The sequence below is a fragment of the Lissotriton vulgaris genome, chromosome 5 (assembly GCF_964263255.1).
Source record: "Lissotriton vulgaris chromosome 5, aLisVul1.2, whole genome shotgun sequence".
In the NCBI taxonomy this organism is placed as follows: domain Eukaryota; kingdom Metazoa; phylum Chordata; class Amphibia; order Caudata; family Salamandridae; genus Lissotriton; species Lissotriton vulgaris.
In genome coordinates, this window is record NC_141693.1 from 9,278,859 (window position 1) to 9,294,301 (window position 15,443).

A 15,443-nucleotide genomic window follows, 5' to 3' on the forward strand; every position below is an offset into this window, starting at 1 on the left:
GATATGGAAAAAGATGTATAACGTGGTCACAACCCACTTGCTACTTGTAACACACAGCATACTAACAGTCTGCTCAGACTCGTCTCACTTACTTTTGTATGAATGTCCGTTGGATTCTTAAATATTGTCCCAAGTTTATTTGGAAAGATAGCCTGGCTCTCCCGTTTCTGGTGAGAAGAGAGGAAACTAATGAATACACTGTCGGTGCTCAGAGATTACCAATTGTTTGTGATAGGCGATGTCAAGGTTCTTACCTTGCATGAGGGCTCGGGCTATTTGGGATTCGAGTTCTGTGCCTTCGCCTGGGAGTCTGAAAAGAATAGAGTTGGGCTTCGTTAACTTACTGTTTAAATTTCGAATTGAGGCAACTATCTAACTAATGAGTTGTTTGTTGTTGGTGGCGTGGCGTATCCTTACCTTCGTCAAGCGAGGCACGGTACCGTGTAGATAGGTCTTCTCCGTTGTTGTGCAAACCGGCGTCTCAGTCGCGTTCGCTTCCAGGTCCGCAAAGGATCATGGAACATGTAGTATGTTTCGTCTTCTTTCCCTTTTTATACATGGTTTTGCACTATCGAAGATTCGTTGCAGAAATCTGAAAGTTTGATTCATCGGTTGTGCTTGCTAGGGGTCCTTTTAACGCTCATTCGCGATAGTGTGCGACAACACAAAGAATCGTCGCCGTTGTTTATTCTTCATTTATTTTTGAAGGTGGCACTTCCTCAATATGTTTTAATACTGATGTTACGATGTTAGGCTTGCCCATAGTTTTGATGTTCATGCTTTTCCCATTCAGTAGATTGAATTACTGAGGCATTTTGGGAAATGTAGTTTCTACAAGTAGACCTTTTCAGTTTTGTTGCAGAACTAGTAGCCCCATTGTGGGTATAACATGTTGTGGAGTGGTCTTCGCAACCTGGTGAGCTGTGTGGTCATTTGGTCGTATGACCTTTTCTCACATACAGTAGCTGTCGATCCAGTTATTATTATGATTTATTTCAATGTCTTGACAGGGAGTCTTCTACTCTTGTGGATATGAGACTGTGGTTTATAATTTAAACATTTCTGACATCTCATTTAAACCTCGTATTGCCGTGTTAAATTTGACTATTAGCATTGCTTCCATTTTTGTCAATTTTGCTTCCAGGTCTCGGCCCCTTGAGTCATTTTCCCCTTTTGCAATTACTGTCCAAACTAGATCAGTCTCTTTGTGTTGTTTTTCTTGCCAATGGTTGACTAGGGGTGCTGTTGTCACATTGTTTCGGATTCTTGATTTATGTTGTTGTATCCGCAACCGAATTTCTTGATTTGTTTTACCAATGTAAACTAAGTTACATGGGCATAAAATTCCATGGACAACATGAAGCGATTTACAATTAGAGAAACTCTCATGTTTCCAGTTTATCCGATTATGTGTGAACACTGATCCTTCTTTTGTTGTGTCGCAGCATGAACACGTCCCACATCTATGATGTCCCTGAATTGGTGGTAAGCTTAACATGGTGCGTAAGTTGGAACTTTTTGCTTGTGGTAAGGCAGCTCTCACCAATTGGTTGGCAACGCTGCAGTTCTTTTTAAATGCAAAAAGTGGTTCATTTTTAAAGGCTTGGTCCAAGTTTCTTAAAAGGTGCCAGTTTTGTTTTACCACCTTTTTCAAAGCGTTTGAATTTGGACAAAAAGTGGATACAAAAACCATCCTGTCACTTTCTTTTTTTATTCTTCTTTCCAAGAGGGTGTCTCGTGGTGTCCACCTCGCTCTCTTTAAGGATTTTTTCAATAATTATTTGGGGTCTCCACGTTGTTGTAAATTTGCTGTTAGATTTTCCGCATGTCTCAGATATTCTTCTTTGCATTGACAGTTGCGTTGGATTCTTAAATATTGTCCGTATGGGAGGTTGTCTTTTAAACTGCGTGGATGATTGCTTCGAAAGTGTAGGGCTTTGTTTCGGCCAGTGGATTTTTTGTAGAGTGTTGTTATTAGACCTCCTTCTGAGGGGTACACCTCTACATCTAGGAACGGCATTTTATCTCATGAATGTTCCATGCTGAATGTTATTGTAGGTACCCTGTTGTTAACCCAATCGTGGAACCTTTTGAGTTCCTCCTCTGGCCCTGACCAGACGAAAAAAATATTGTCGATGTAACGATGCCAATGTGATATCCATTGCATGAAAGGGTTGTTTTTATAGACAAAAGTCTCCTCATATTTCGACATGAACAGTACAGCTAATTCAGGGGCGAATGGACATCCCATCGCCACACCCCCTACTTGGAAGAAGAACTCTCCATTAAAATTAAAATAGTTATTTTTCAATGCGAACTCAGCAAGTTTTAGGATAAATCCTGTAGGTATTTTATGCGGTCTCTCTCTCTCTCTTCGAGGTATGTTTCCAAGACATAGATACCTTCGTCCTGCGGGATTTGGGTATCCATCCAGTGGATATTTTTATCAAATGCAATTGTAGTCAGCTTATTAATGAAATCCGTTGTATCTTGTATGTAGGATTTAACTTGTGATAGAAACGGCTTCAAGAAAAAATCTACAACTTGGAAATGGGTTTCAGTAAGGATTCGCAGCCGGACACTATTGGGCGTCCTGGAGGTGTTTTCTCATGCTTGTGTATTTTAGGCAATACATAAAACAAAGGTGTCCTGGGATGTTTAATTTTTAGTGTTGGACCCGGCCTCGTGGCGTGGTCCGACTCTGCCCACATGGAGGACCCTGGACAGCGGCGACACCTGTCCTCCCCGACAGAACTACCCCTCCAACCCTCAACGAGAGCCGCCACTCCTGGCCACCCCTCCAACCCTCAACGAGAACCGCCACTCCTGGCAACCCCCGGCTCGCCCCCTTCGGGACACGGCGACCCCTATCTCGGGCCGCCCTCCCAAGCCCCGACTCCATCTTGGACACTCCACGCCCGGACCACGTGGCCTCGGCCCGACCTCGGCCGCAGCCCCGGCGAAACCCCAACATTGAGGCACCAAGATCCGACCAGGTGGTAAATCCGCCACTTGACGGACAAAAGAGGAGGGGAGTTCGATGGCCCTCCAGCCGTCCCCGGACGCCTGGTTTCGATCGCCCTCCGGCCTCCCTGGGTGCTGGCTCCACCCCCCTACTGGGTGTCTGGACACTCTCATCCTGGTCCCTCCGACCGCCAGGTGCGAGGGTCCGGACATCAAAGGACTCCAGACTTATATCTGGGGCAGCTCTGGAATGGGTCGGCAGTTGTATCCTGGAGTCGAGAGCCCTGCTGACGCTGTCGCGGCTGATCCCGAGAAGAACTCACTACCTTAGAAACTGAAACCCTCTTGAGAGCCTGCTGGCGCTGCCGCGGCCCAACCTCGCTGAAACCATCTTTGGAGCCTGCTGGCGCTGCCACGGCCCGACCTCGCTGAAACCATCTGCGGAGCCTGCTGGCGCTGCCGCGGCCGACCTCGCTGAAACCATCTTCGGAGCCTGCTGGCGCTGCCGCGGCCCAACCTTGCGGAACCCCCCAGCTCGGGGATTGAGGGCTGTGCGTAGGGTATCCCCGTACCAGGCTAGTACTAAGACAGTCCCGCTACCCCCTTTCCCGCAATTACCGAGACTTCAAGGATCCCCCGATCCGTTTGTACATATTGCCAAAAGAACCAATCGTTATTGCTGACAAAGATTTATCCTCTTGTGTGGTGTCCCTTTGTAGTGGTGTGATTGCTCTGCTGTTACGATTCTAGGAGAGGAGCCTCACCCAGGAGGCCTCTCGACAGCGCTCGACCAACTCCATACGGAGAGGTGGGTTCCGGGGTGGTCAGTCAGACACCTTCTGCCTCCCCAGGAACCGCCTTTCTAACATTTAGGTATTCAGTTTCTTTTTTACCAAGAAAACCCTGTTCAAATCCTTCATCAAGGATGATAGTGTGATGAAGTGGTGTATTAAAAATATCTCTGAGACTCTGACTGACTAGAAGTATTTTATTCCCAGTGGCCCTGCATACGCTAAAAACAAGTGGATAACTCGAAAAGACTGTTTAGTTGAGTCTTAGTTATCTATTAGGTCGACATATTTCAGCCCTTATAAAAATGAGTAGGGCTTTCTTCAGGACCGTATTCAAAGTGATTTAAAATGTGATGAAAAAGTGAAAGTGAGTGGCAAGAAGTAGTTACGCCACGTGTATTCGCATTTTAAGTAGCACACGCGCTAAGGTGTGCTAGCTTATGCTGTGGGGACTAACCATATTTCGTGTCCACCTGCAGTAATTTACCTGTAAAGGAATATAACAAGACAAAGACAGTACAACATTTAACATATAAATTCCAATAAAGTAATTCATATGCAATGAGTGCTAATCTGTAAAGTCATTCATACGCTGTGTGTTACTAAATTGTAAGAACACTTAGTGCCTTTCATACGTGTACAACACTTGCGCACACAGCATGCATGTTACAAAGGAGCTTTCTGGTGGAAAAACACATGCTTGTGATAGGGCTAGACATAGCAACCCCATCGTGCTTCTAGTGGAGTAATAAATGCATAATGGCTGCAGTAAGTCAGGTCAAGGTAACTGCATTTATACTCCATGGTGTAGTATTGGATGGAGCGCTATACGTGAAAATAGCTGTACTTTTTGTGTAAAATGTGGGCCAAAAGTTTGGTCCATATCACTTTAGCAAAGTTGAATTATATTTACGTTGGTTACGAAAATACAACGTAAAACAGAACCCGTGGGCGGGGGACCCTTAGTCTCACTACCTATTTGGGAATTGAGAAAAAGGTTTTAGCCGTCTAGCTCCCATGGTTACCTAATACTGCCATATTTTCTACTTCTGTTCTTCTCTGCCTTCTCCACCTTCTTTCTGCTCTTTCAAGCACATTTGGCAGGTCCAAATTGTCTATGTCTAGCTCTGGTGTTACTATTCTGCGTGGTGCAGCCACTGGGTGTGATGCCTGGCGTGTAGGTGTCTGTGTTGGTGTCACCAGGGGGTTGTAGTTAATGGCTGTTGGCGGAGCTTGGGGTACACTGAAGTGGGCTGAATGGGAAGGTGTTGTGTTAATCTCTGGTGGGGCTGCACCTTGGGCTTCCTGATGTAGGTATATCCATTGCTCTTGCTGACGCATGATAGTTCGGACCCCACCACTGTGCGACTCTGCTCTGTTCGCGGCACTCGCTAATTCATTGAGTGTTGGTTGTTGCCTTCTACTAAATTGGCCCCAGCCACCCATCAGTTCAGTCATTCTACAATCTACTCTGTCCACCTGAAATGACAGTCGCTGGAGCATTGCTGTATTACCAGTGGGGTTTCCTGCATACTGTTCATGTGACATGCCCCCTGTTTCTCGACCCGTTCCTTGGTATAAATCCTGCTCTGTCCTCCACCTGTTGATATCTCTCTCAGTGACTACCTCAGAGGGATATTGGTCGCTGTCCCTGTTTTCTTCATTGAATTGTAGCTGGTGTTCTTCCTCTCAGTTAGGACCAGTGTTGAGGGGCTGCCACCCATCATGGTGTGTCTGTGTATTGTAATGTTGCTGGCTAGGGGACCAGAATGGGCCATAGTGTCAAGTTCTTGTCCCTGAGGTATTGTAATCCCTAGTGAAGGGTGTGGAGGCTGGGTTGTTAAGTCTGGGGATTGGCATGTGGGAGCGGTGCTGTGAACCGCCCGAGGCCCCATCGCTCTCTTGGTCCCCTTCCAGCTGGGAGCCTGCAGTGTTGGAGGCAGGAGTCATCTTTATTGTAAATAGCGCGTCAATTTGACCTGGCATTCCTGAAGTGGCACCCTGCATCACCGGGTCTTGGGAGCTTAGGGATAGCTAGCCCTGTGTATTCTCTGGTCTGCTGTCTGATAAGTCATCTGAGATGTCTGGAGTAGAGATATCCTCATGGCCTATGGCTGCCCGATCATTTGATGAGGGTTCTAGGTCAGTTTTGATAACCCTTTCTGGATACATACCACCTGAGTCATAAGCTGGTGGAGTTGTGGTGGGTGTTGGTGGTGGTGTGTCATTGTCTTTAAATACAATCCACATAGCCAGGGTGTCTTTACGTTTTTTGAGGTGGCTACCACCAGAGTATTTACCCTCCAGGAATGTTCTGACGGTAGCCATTGCCAGCCTGGCAGGGGCAATCCACCCGCCATCCTAACCAGAATGACCCCCGCCATATTAGCATGGCTGGGAGGTCCGCGGTGGATGGAAAGACCCACCGCCGCTTTTCCGCCCTGGTCGCCTTGCGACCGGGGCAGAAAAGGTTTAATATGGTGGCGGTGTCTTACAGACACCGCCAGCTATATTACAATGTGCTGCAACAGATGCCAGGCTGTCTTCACTTCGGGGGCCCCCTGCGGGCCCCCGGAGTGAAGGCGAGATGGGGGGCGCACACGGGGGGTACCTGTGGTACCCTCCAGTATTTGCATACACAAAGCGGCAGGCACCGCGCAGTGCCTGCCGCTTTGTGTATGCAAATGCATACATGCATTTTTAGCATTGTGGCGGGCGGTGCTGAGAGCATCGCCCGCCACAATGTTAACCCCTTGCCTGCTTCTGTTGGCCGTTGGCCGACGGCAGCACTACCTCGCTAGTGCTGCCGTCGGCCAACGGCCGACGCGGCCCCGCCCATTTTGCAGAAGTGCCGCACTGCTGCAAAATCGCAGCCGCAGGAAAGGGGTTAAAAATGCAGGATGCGCCCGCCACTGTGGCGGGCGCATCCTAATACCCCCCACGGGACCCCCGCCCTTATGGCGGGCGTTCCCAAATACCATGAGGATGGCGGGCCGGCAAAGTCCGCCCACCATCCTAATGGCCCCCTAAGTGTTCTTACAATTTAGTAACACACCACGTATGAATGACTTTACAGACTAGCACACATTGCGTATGAATGACTTTATTGGAATTAATATTTTAAATGTTGTACTGTCTTTGTCTTGTTATATTCCTTTTCAGGTAAATTACCGCAGGTGGACATGAAATACGGTTAGTCCCCACAGCATAAGCAAGCACACCTTAGCGCTTGTGCTACTTAAAATGGGAATACACGTGGCGTAACTACTTTTTGCCACTCACTTTCACTTTTTCATCACATTTTAAATCACTTTGAATACAGTCCTGAAGAAAGCCCTACTCATTTTTATAAGGGCTGAAACATGTCGACCTAATAGATTACCAAGGGCCTCATGTAGGTAAATGGTATTTACTGATTCGTAAATACCCAATTTTACCGATTCGGTATTTACAAATCGGTAAATGCTATGTAAGTAAATATTCGGTAGAAATTACCGAATCGTTAAGATTCGGTAATTACCGAATCGTTATTTACCGATTTGGTAATTGCCACTGATTCCTATGGGCCTTAAGGTCCATAGGAATCAATGGCAATTACCGAATCGGTAAATACCGATTCGATAAAATTACCGAATAGTCAAGGGTGGCAGGGTGTCACTTTGACACTCTTCGCACCCCTGATCAGTGCTTGTGTGCTAAGGGCATGTATGTGTGTCACATGGCACAGGTTTACATGCTCAGATTTGCATATACACAGGTATTCGTTATTTACCACCAACTAATAGTTGGTGGTAAAAAACGAATCCTTAAGGCCCTGTGGCACTGTTTACAGTGCCACCTACATCTCAAATTACAGATTCCGTAAATACCGATTAGGTAATGCTGCAGGTCTAGTCTTCTCTAGCCTCCCTGCTCTTCCTCCTTCCCTCCACTGTGATTGGTCAACTTGGTGATGTACATTGTAATGTTGTGTTGTTATTTGTATGACGTGCACTCTCGACCCTTGGACTCTGTTACCTTCCTGACAGCTATTCCCTCCCTTCCGCAAGCTCGTTATACGTAAATAAATACTTAAGAAAATATACTTCTGTTTTCCCTTGTTTATTGAAACATCATTCTACAACATATTTGGCGACGAGTTCGGGATGTGCTTTCAAGAGCCGAGCTTGCGCAGGGATTCCTTCTGGAGCGACTTAACCTTATCTTCAAGGCAAGTGCTCTTATTGCAATTACTAAAAAGTATTCGGATAACATTTTTTATTACATTTATCCATTGTGTTTTGGTTCGACTGCAATTTGTGACCGAGATTTTCATGTGGGCGAAAAGCTGACGAGGTTATCGGAGTTGCAGTTTGAGTGTGACAGAAGAATTCAAGAAACTTAAAGGCAAGTTACGAATTACTTTTGTTTCTTGCCGGTTGATTCTTCGAGTAAAGTGTAGTTACGTATGTCTCCACAGTGTGAAGCAGATTGTTGGGGGAGTTCGACGGCAGTTACGTGTGACAGTTCAACTGTAATTCTTTGTCCTCACACGGCTTGTCAACCGTCATTCCAAGCCTCACAGCTGTTTGTCAAACAGCGAGACTGATACGTCATGATGTCATAGACGTGTTCTACGTGACGCCATTTTGTCTCATTTCCTTCACAGCGGCGCATCGGAGCCGAAGGTAATTAAAACTTGATAAATATTCACGCGATTTGTTTCAAAGGGCACAGATCGCTACAAGCAATGTAAAAAAAACGTTTTCTTTTTACAAGTGCTCAGTGAATTTTAACTATTCAAAATTGATTTATTTATTAAAAAAGAGACTTCAGATACCAATCTGGAAAACATGGCCAGTGAGTCGAACTTCAATGCTCCTGCAGTTTTTCTAAACGAACCCGGAAAACCGGTCATGAAATGGCGCAGTTGGTACAGGTCATTTGAAAACTATTTGATTGCCATTAATGGTAAGAAGTTCGACGCAGAAAGAAAAACAGCTATTCTTGTTGGGCTGTTGGGTGTGGAAGGGCAAGAAATCTTTTATAGTCTGCCAGAGTATGAACCACCACCAGGTCAATTTATTCCATTAGATGAATTCCAAGAAGCTGTCAAGAGGTTGGAAAGACAATTTGATGAGGAGGAAAATATAATGGTGGGCAGACACCGTTTCACTATGAGAAAACAATCTGAAAATGAAAATGTAGGGAGATACATAGCAGCTTTGAGAGTTTTAGCAACTAAGTGTGACTATCAAGATAGAGTGGATGAGTATATACGCGACCAGTTAGTCTTTCACTGTTATGAAAGCGGCTTTTGGCATGCAAAAGACCTACTCTTTCTGAAGCTATTGACATTGCAAAAGGTATCGAAACATCATTAGAAGGGTCAAGTGAAATAACTGGAGCTACAAACAAAAATTCTAATGTGTATTTAGTGAATGACAGAAAGAAAAGAGATAATGTTTCTAACAACAAATTTAAAGCACATGCAAATATTAATACATCTCAATTTGTATGTTATAGATGTGGTTCTCACAATCCTCTAAAACTCTCTTCACAATTGTGAAGGATTTTGTGAATTCTCCTGCCTTGAAAGCCCAGTGCGCCCCCACGCAAGCTCTTTGCAATGGACTCTCTGATTTTTTCCAGGAAAAAATTATTAAACTTTCTTCCTCCTTTGATTCTGTATCATCTAGTCCTCAGCCAGGAGTGTCATACCTCCAACATTGCTCCTTTAATTCTTTCAACGAGCTGACGCCAGATTTAGCTTTGACACTTTTAAACCAGGTCAAGTCAGGCTCACCATTGGACCCAGTCCCTGCCAAAGTGATGGGTAACCTCGCCCCTGTTTTAATCAACCCTCTCCTTTCCATCTGGAATTCTTCCTTGACCGTTGGCCAATTCCCTTCTGTCTGGAAACAGGCTAGGCTGCTCCCCATTCTGAAGAAACCAGATGCGGATCCTTCCCAATTCAGCAATTTTCGTCCCATATCGCTTTTGCCAAAACCTACCAAAATTTTAGAGAAAGTGGTCCAGAATCAATTGGCCCTGTACCTAGAAACCAACCAGTTGCTGCACGACTCACAGTCCGGTTTTAGAACCGGTTACAGCACCGAGACTGCGCTGCTGGAAGTATCCGAGACTATTCGGGAATCAGTGGACAGGGGCAAGGAGGCCATGCTGGTGCTCCTCGACCTGTCCGCTGCATTCGATACTGTGTCACACGACATACTTGTGACTCGTTTACAGCAGCTGGGGATTGGTGGCACAGCCCTGGCATGGATTAAATCTTTTCTTTCCGGGCGATCCCAAAGGGTACTTCTGCGTCCATTCGAATCAGAGGATAAACCCCTTACGTGCGGCGTGCCTCAGGGCTCCGCCTTAAGCCCTCTTTTGTTTAACGTGTATTTGGGCCCGCTTGCCAGGGTAGTTGAGTCATGGGGTGTCAGGGTGGTCTCATACGCTGACGATACTCAGCTTGTTTTTTCCTTCAGAGACCACTCAGACTCCCATTTTTCCAACTTTCGCAACTGCCTTGGCAACATCTGCGCATGGATGGCTTCTAATCATCTGGCCCTAAACACGGATAAAACTGAGGTGCTCTTTTTTAGCCAGAAATCAGCTCCCCCCGCTACTTTGTGGTGGCCTACTGTCTTGAATCCCCCTCCCAATCCAGTGCAGTCAGCCCGCAATCTTGGCTTCCTATTTGACAACACCATGTCCTGCAAAGCTCAGGTCAACAGAGTTACTGCGGCCTGCTTCAATAAGTTGCGTATGATTAGGAAGATTTTTCCCTACCTCACTCAGGCGTCCCGCAAAACCATTGTCCAGGCTCTCATTACGGCACATCTGGACTACGCCAACAGCCTATATGCTGGTGCCCCCCTCTATCTTATTGACCGATTACAAATCGTTCAGAACGCGGCAGCTAGGCTCATTGGAAACATCCCTACCCGCAACTCGGTTAGAGCTTATCGCGACGACCTACACTGGCTTCCCATCGCCCTACGCATTCAGTTCAAAATCCTGATCCTTGCCTTTCGGGCTATTCATGGAATTGGCCCGGCTTACCTGAGAAAAAGACTCAAGTTATCTTTATCAGTAAGACACCTGAGATCGAACAGCCTCCGCCTACTGACTGTCCTCAGATTTAGGCTCACCCGAAGTGGCGGCAGAACGTTCGGTGTGACGGCAGCCAAGTACTGGAATAGCCTACCTCTGGACCTTAGGTTCATTGAGTCAGAGCAAGTCTTCCCACGCAAACTAAAAACCTGGCTGTTCACCAAACTCTGATTAGGTGAGCCCTCTGCAGCCCCAGGTTTCTGGATGGTTTTGAACCAGGTAACCCCCTCTTGTGATCAACCTGTACTCTTAGCGCCGGGACACCCCCGACGGGGGTAGCCGTGCGCTTTATAAGCTTCTTAAATAAATAAATAAAATAAATAAATCACAAGGCTGATTCCTTGAATTGCCCGGCATTGGGGAAGACGTGCACAGATGTCTAAAGGTAGGGCATTTTGCGGGGGTATGTGGTACTTTTGGCCAAAAACGATTTACACCCACAAAAGTAAGCTGTGTAGAAGATTTCGATGAGAATATGTGTTCTAACATTGCTCTTACCATTGAGGAAGAATACAAAAATATCAAAGGCCCTTTAAGGGTAGCCACTGTAGGAGAAGTTCAACTTAACATTATGGCAGATTCCGGTTCGCCAATTACAATAGTTTCTGACAAGAAGTTTCTTCAGTATTGGCCACAAGTGGACTTGATTGAATCTGATGTCAATCCAAAAGCCTTCGGGGAATCTGACATCAATATCTTTGGGTACTTTGAAGACATTCTTAATATCAAAAGGTAGATGTGTGAATACTAAGATATATGTCGCAGAGTGTGGCAGGGACATTGTGGGATGGAGAGACTTAGCAAAATTGAAAATAATTTTGAAGCCAGGTGCTGAAGACCCCATCGTACTCGATGAGGGATTTATACCAAGCATAAATGTTTCTGTACTCACTTGCAAAAATGAAAGCATATCCACTATTCTTAGTAAATATGATTCACTGTTTGAAGATAGAATAGGCTGTGTAAAGGGCTTTGTACATAAGATAGTTCTCAAAAAAGATGCGGTGCCTGTAAGACATAGAGTTAGGCCTCTACCACTAACAGTCAAGAATGATTTAAAACTTGTTCTAGAAAAACTGGTCAGTGAAGGCATTATTGAACCAGCAGATTCTGCCGAATGGATTTCGGGTATTGTTTTGATAAAAAAGAGGAATGGTGAGTTCCGCCTGTGCGCAGATCTGAGGTCACTTAATAAGAACATTCTGGTAGATTGTTTTCCCCTTTCAAGAATTCAAGAGATCCTAGCTGCAACTGCAGGTTCTAAATTTTTTTCCCTTATCGACCTCAGATCAGCGTACCATCAAGTCAAGCTTGATGAGGAATCCAAAGAATTGACCACGTTTATCACACCCCTCGGAGCTTACAGATATGTACGATTACCTTTTGGTTTGGCGTCCTCAGCAAGCGTCTTCCAAAAGCTAATGGCGAACATGTTTGGGCAGATGACAGGCGTACAGAAGTTTCAGGATGACATTCTCATATATGTTGAATCTGTAAGTGAACATAATGTCATTCTGGAAAAGCTTCTTGGTAAGTTACAGGAGAGGAGTATGACTGTTTCAAAGAACAAATGCAAATTTCTTAAAACTGAATTGGAATATCTAGGCCACGTGCTTAGCCAAGATGGTATCAAACCAAGAATAAATTTAGTCAGAGCAATTTCTGAAGCCCCCAAACCAGAAGATAGAGATTCGCTGAGGTATTTTTTAGGACTCAGCGAATACTATTCAAGATTTATAGAAAACTATGCAGATTTAGTTGAGCCCTTGAGAGCTCTTTTGCGCAAAGGTGAACAGTTTAAATGGGATGTACAACAGGATGTATCCTTTTCAGAAATCAAAAAGTCTATTGTAAATGCTCCCACTTTGAAACCGTTTGATGCAAAGGGAACCAATATAATTACTGTAGACGCCAGCTCAGTGGGTATAGTCGCATTTATTTCACGTAGATTGACAGAGGCGGAGAAGAACTACAGTACTATTGAGCGGGAAGCCCTCGCAGGTGTGTGGGCAGTGGACAAACTGAAAATGTATTTATGGGGAAAGGATTTTGAATTAGTTACCGACCACAAGCCTCTCACATTCATGTTTGATGGGTATGGCAGAGGTAATGGTAAGGCCTCGGCATGGTTGGTGAGATTGCTGGCAAAACTGCAAGAATATAGTTTCTCTATTAAACATATATCAGGCAAGGACAATATTCGAGAAGATTTTCTTTCAAGGCTACCCACTGAAAATATCGAGATACAGAGTGAGGATGACACTGAGTGTGTAGTCTCATCCATATCCAGCATTCAAATAACTGGTAATGCGATGTCAGAAAATGAGTGGTTAGAAGCCATGAATTCCAATACTGTTTTAATGAAAGTTAAAAATGTCATGTCCCACAAGTGGCCCCCTGTTCGAAATTTGTCTCCAGAATTCAAAACCTTCTTTCAGGTGTCAGAGGAATTAAGTTGTGTTGATGGGTTTCTAATGAGGGGTGACTTATTAGTTCCCCCATTTAAACTGAGAAACAAATTGATAGCTACTGCTCACAATACTCATTTAGGTGACACTATGACCAAAAAGAGACTAAAGGAACAATATTGGTGGCCCCAGATGGACATTGATGTTAACCTATTTGTGGAGAAATGTATTGTATGTATTAGATCTGACAAGCACTGGAAACCCAGAGTTCAGGAGATGCAACTGGTATCCATCCCAAATTCATCGTGGTACAAGATTGCTATCGACATGGCTGGACCGTTCCCAAGTGTTGGACAGAGAATCCATATTTCTCATCGTGATGAGCGACTACTACAGCAAATGGATATACCATAAATTTGTCAAAACTATTGACTCAGATTCTGTCATTGACTTTTTGGACACATGTTTCTCCATTGAAGGAAGCCCACGCATACTGGTATCAGATAATGGGAAGCAACTTACGTCCAACAAAATGACAGAATTTCTGAACTCGCATGGCATTCGACAGGAGAAAACTCCGTTATACTCCCCAAAATCTAATGGGCAAATCGAAAGAGTGAATCGATTTATCAAGGATGCCATCCAATTAGCTTTATCTTCTAATATTCCTGTAAAAAAAATTCATCCAGGACAGAATATTTGCATACAATTCTACCCCAAACAGTGTAACAGGCTTTTCCCCGTTCTTTTTAATGAGGGGGAGAAGATGCGATAATGAGATTGTGCCTAAAATGGAAGGGTTTGAGTCGTGTTTACCTGGTCCTGTGGCCATAAGTGATGAACAGATTCATGTTAAGCAGAAGATCGTTGATAGCCAAGCCAAAGCTAAAGTCTATCACGACAAGGTACACAAGGCTGTTTACAAAAAGTTTAGCAAGGGTGATTGGGCTCTTATCAAAAGACATGATGGCCAACTCAAAGGAGAGTCCAAGTACTATGACCCCGAAGAGGTGGTTGAAGTCACCGATTCTGCTATTTGTTTGAGATTTCTGGGATGGCGCAAAAAGAGCGATGCCATAAGTTTGAATAAAAGCCAAGTAGAGTTATGGTTTAAGGGTATCAACAACAAAGAATTGTTTGACAGGGAATTTTCATGGTTGAATACTTATTCAGGTGAAGATGATCAACAGGCTACCTCATCACACGATGAATACTTTTGTCAACCTGTTAACTATGGCATGGGGGAAATGCTTAGAGATGATGTAAGGAATTCTGTTACTGAAATTGAAGAGAGGCATGGTGAGGGCAGTGTAGCTGAGAGACAAGCCATCGCTGACTGTGAGTCTGAGCCCAAACCCAGTACTACCAGTGTATCCGGTGAAGAAAGCACTAAATGTCATGGAGGTTGGGAGGGTACTTGTACCAGGTATGGGAGAATATCTAAGTTACCTACAGGCCTCAAAGATTATGAGTTATTATAAGTATTTACATCTTTATTTAGATAAAAGGGAGATGTTGCAGGTCTAGTCTTCCTCTAGCCTCCCTGCTCTTCCTCCTTCCCTCCACTGTGATTGGTTATCTTGGTGACGTACATTGGAATGTTGTGTTGTTATTTATATGACGTGCACTCTCGACCCTTGGACTCTGTTACCTTCCTGACAGCTGCTCCCTCCCTTCCGCAAGCTCGTTATACGTAAATAAATACTTAAGAAAATATACTTCTGTTTTCCCTCATTTATTGAAACATCATTCTACAACAGGTAAATTACCGAATCAGTAAATTTACCAAATCTGTAATTTTAAAGGCCCTCACATCTCAAACGACAAATACCGGTCGGTAACGGCCGAAATCGGCCATTACCGACTGGTATTTGGCCACCTACATATGGCCCTAAGACTCAACTAAACAGTCTTTTTGAGTTATCCACTTGTTTTTAGCGTATTCTGGGCCACTGTGAATAAAATACTTCTAGTCAGTCAGAGTCTCAGAGATATTTGTAATACACCACTTCATAACACTATCACAAAAAAAACAGCTCCACTATAATCAGGTGTCACAGCACAGCTGAGTAGCATTCGGCTACTCAGCTGAGAACCCGATGATGAAGCATGACACCAAATAGGTTGGTGTGTGAGGGTTCTTCAAAATAAACCCTGCAGTGCCAGACATTGCAGT

At 44.7% G+C, this 15,443-nt stretch overlaps 2 protein-coding genes across 5 annotated transcripts in view; one reads left to right on the forward strand and one right to left on the reverse strand.

Annotated features, from left to right (window-relative positions):
• The window catches only part of LOC147709977 (H-2 class II histocompatibility antigen, A-U alpha chain-like), a 1,213,889-nt gene that overhangs the window by 162,297 nt on the left and 1,036,149 nt on the right, over positions 1-15,443 (forward strand). The gene's annotated exons all lie outside the window — the stretch shown is intronic.
• Positions 1-15,443, reverse strand: part of LOC147709978 (H-2 class II histocompatibility antigen, E-S beta chain-like) — a 352,816-nt gene that overhangs the window by 86,793 nt on the left and 250,580 nt on the right. The gene's annotated exons all lie outside the window — the stretch shown is intronic.